The sequence below is a fragment of the Propithecus coquereli genome, unplaced genomic scaffold, assembly GCF_000956105.1.
Source record: "Propithecus coquereli isolate 6110/MARCELLA unplaced genomic scaffold, Pcoq_1.0 Scaffold174, whole genome shotgun sequence".
NCBI lineage: Eukaryota > Metazoa > Chordata > Mammalia > Primates > Indriidae > Propithecus > Propithecus coquereli.
The window spans coordinates 1,221,713-1,225,712 of NW_012142080.1; the positions used below are offsets into that span (position 1 = coordinate 1,221,713).

Consider the following 4,000-nt stretch of genomic DNA (forward strand, 5'->3'; position numbering starts at 1 on the left):
GTGGCTAATAAGATAAACAAGGCAAGTTCTCTGCTTTTAGAGCACTTATTTCAGAGGGTTTTTTCCTTTGTTTCTCTCTCTCCTTTGTGTGTGTCACAGGATGCTTTGTTCAATTGAAACTTTAGGCGAAGGTGTGATATGCAAAACAGCTAAAGGGATATGGGGATGTCCTGAAGAAAAATCCAGGTCTAGAGGTCTCACAGAAAAGGCTTGAAAGTCACTAGTAAGAAACAATAACAACATAACATGAATAGCAGCTCAAATTCATTGCAATAATACCAAATGTCAACACTATTCTAAGGGCTTTATATGTACTAATTTATTTAATGCTGACAGTGAACTTACAGGTGGTACCATTATCATCCTCATTTAAAAGGTAAAATGTAGAAGGGGTTAAATAACTTCCTCTGGCTCCTATAGAGGTACATATTAATATTAATAGCATGTAGCTAGTAAGTGATAAATTTGGGATTTAGACCTAGATTCTGTTGGATACCATAGCCTGCACATTTAGCACTAAACTCGTTTGGCCTTCTAGAAGATACTCAGACCTGGGTTTGTCTCCTTGGTGGTTTATACGAAAACTCTCCTTTGGTGCCTTTTCAAAATACATCCAGCTAAGGAAGCACTGTCACTTTAAACTGAAATGTGGAGGAGTATCATTGCTAGCATTTCAAATAATCCCTTAAAATAGGCGTATATTACTAGAGCTTATAAAATCATAACTTTATACAACCTAAGTACAACCTCCCCCACTTCCGCTCCCACCCCTAATCGCAAAAGAGGACACACAGTCTATGGGAGGACTCAAAGTTGTACTATGAGTTACCGAACATCCGAGTACACAATATTAGATTCCACTACTGTTTTCATCCTTTACTTTCATAAAGACACATATATTTTTTCAAGTGCCTGAAAAAGACTGAGATTCTTTCTAATTAAAATATTTCCTGGGAAACAGAGGGGTTTGTAAAAAAAAAAAAAAACAAACAAACAGCCAAAAAAATACATATACACAAGTGCTTCTGTACCCTCTTAAGCCCACAATACCAGCAGCTAAACAGAAGAAAGGCTAAAAAGAGTTTTGAAATTTCACGAAAGGAGGGAGTCTAAAGGTAATAGTCTCAAGGGGAGGAATCCTCACGGTTTACAATGATTTCATTAAAATCTCTCTAGTAATTGGGAAGAACTAGAGAAAATAACTATTGAATTTAAAAACAACAAACTCTTCTTACCAATGTAGCTTTGTACAGCATAATTAGAGTTGCCAATTATAACTTCCCCCCAACCCAAAGGAATATTCCAGTGATAGGAAAAACAAAGCCTAAATAGCACACACAGAAACACATGAACTAAACAAAGGGGTCTTTAATTGGTGACAATCTGCCTTAAATCACTATTACTATTCCTGAACATAATAACGTTCAGATCTGTTAATTCCTTGTATTTCCCCTATCACAGGCTGTCTGGGGCTTCAGAATAATAATGCCAAGTACCTAACAGGGCTTTCAATCTCCAAGAAACATAACAAGCATGCGATTGTGTAGCTGCGTGAGCTGCCTTTTCCTAACAAACTACACAGCCCTTGGGAGAGGTCGCTCAGCCTTCAGCTCTTTGGCAGGCAAAGTTTAAGACCTCCTTTTGCTGATAGCTGGAATCATGTTAACAAGCCCTGACTAAAAGTACTTGGGATTAAATTAGTAGCAAAGCAAATCATTTTATAACTCTTATAAACAATACTATCTTTTCCAATAACAGTGTTTCATGCAATACAAAATTTATTCTTCCTGAGGAAGGATTAGAAGCCAAAGGAAAAGATATTAAATATGATAAATCAAGTCAACAAAAATAAATAATACTCTATCAAAGTGTATTATCTGGAATTATGAATCATTACTCAATGTTATTTTTGTGCGTGCGTCTATTTTCATCAGATAACGGAAATGGAATGCTTACAATGGAGGAAAATTCCATGCTAAAAAAGCACACCTTCAACAACTCTTCACCTGAACCTCATTGTGAGCTTCAGGTGAGTCTACTACATGCAAAACACCTACAATCAACACTTGAGAAGGTTAATGCATGACCTGGGAAGCTATCACTGCCTGTGAGGCAATGATAAGAAACTCTAGTTTTTTCCCTGCTGCCTGCAACTCGCTTAGAGGCAGAGATTCAGGTGTTAGGATGTTTTCGCTCCACCAGTAACCCACCTACACAGCCTACGAAGGCATAGCTGCAGGATGTGTGATGTATATTAATGCTGCTTTAAAAGAGGTGCTGAAGACCACCCTCATCTGCAGTGGCTTGATACACAGGATTCAAGATGCTGCCAAAGCCTTATACGAGGGCAAAGTGCATCTTTGTGTGCTTGCATGCAAAAGTGATGAGCCTATGTATGTCAAGTTGGTGGAGGTTCTTTTGCTGAATACCAAAGCAATCTAATTAAGGTTGATAACAACAAGATACTAAGGGAATGGGTAGGCCTTTGTAAAACTGATAGGGGAAAATCTGTAAAGTGGTTGGTTGCAGTTGTGTGACAGCTGAGGACTATGGCAAATAATCACAGGCCAAGGAAATCATCAAGGACTACTTCAAATGCAAGAAATGAACAAATAGAACACTTGGCCTTCAAAAAAATAAAAGAGAGAGAGAGAAAATAAACTATGATCAAAGTTGCTCCCCCCGCCCAAAGGTTCTAGCTCATAGCATATCGTAAATACTGAATTCAAAAACAAAACCATTCTGTGCCTTTTTAAAGTGCAACAGATGAACGACAAAGACCATCATGATTTGAGATCCACCATTGTCCGCTTAAATATATGTATAAATTGCTCTTTCTTAAGTTCTAAATTTTACATTACTCATTTCTCTTTCTGAACTTTTATTTTTTTAAATTTCCCCATTCCAAATCCCACCCAACTGTATCCCCATGCAGTATGCTTCTGTGTCCGAAAGATTTGTTGTTGTTGTTGTATATTAGTTATTTCAACACAGCTCTCTGTTTTTAAATAAGGAACTGTGGAGCGTTTTCTGTGTTTGTTGCCCTGGAGCTTTCTATCCCTCTGAAAATGCACCATAGAAAGATCTAGACATCTGAACACTATGTGCTTCACTTATAACGTGAAAGAAATGCAAATATGAAAGTTGAGATGACAAAGGGGAATTCTGCAATAAGGCATTTTCAGGCACATCAGTTTCAGCAATGATATGATATACACGGAGAGTGAGAATCTGGAAAACTTAAAACTACCATGCCCATATGCCTTTGAAATCTGTAAATACTTTGGTGAAGACCACTACACTAAATAAAGCCCCACTCTCACTAATTTAGTTATCAGCTTTCAAGAAGTTGCCAACTCATCTCTATTATAATCAGAGCCACAACCTAAAAGCCTGGAGTGTATAGGGCCTCATAAATAAATGTAAATTATGTTCTGTGCATTAAGCTTTGGTTAAATTTCATAAATTTGAGCTGATGCTTCTATATTCTTAATTGTAAAATGTAAAGAAAAATAATCCAAAACCAAATGTAATTATTATTGAGTTTGGTGAATTATCAAAGGCCCTATCGATCAAAGTACAAATCTCATATGATCAATAGTCAAAAGGGAAGCAAATGAGCAAAAACTCAGTCTAACGGGTGGAGGAGGGCCAAATGCTTTCTCTGGAGATTTTAAAACCTACACTTATGATGAAGAGCAAATACTTCCTAGGACCAGGTTAGCTGACCAATTATTGAAAATACCCTGATTTAAAGAGCTATAAAACCATTAGTAACTTCAAGAAACTAAAACAAAACAAAACAAAACACAACAGAGAAACCTCAGTTTCTTTGCAATGCTGGCAAGTTTGGGATTACTTTTCTTCTTTAACAGACCCCCGTTGGAACAGAAACATTTCTTGTAAATTAAGCAAATGTATAAGGTTTTGTTTTTCTGCAAAAAGCAGTTATAACTTCTGCTTTTTTGGTGAAAAATGTAAAAAAATAAATAAATCTTTT

The 4,000-nt window shown here is 36.6% G+C and overlaps 1 pseudogene; it reads left to right on the plus strand.

The window, feature by feature from the left end:
* The window catches only part of LOC105808457, a 33,304-nt pseudogene extending 30,696 nt beyond the window's left edge, over nucleotides 1-2,608 (plus strand).
* The last annotated feature ends 1,392 nt before the right edge of the window (nucleotides 2,609-4,000 follow it).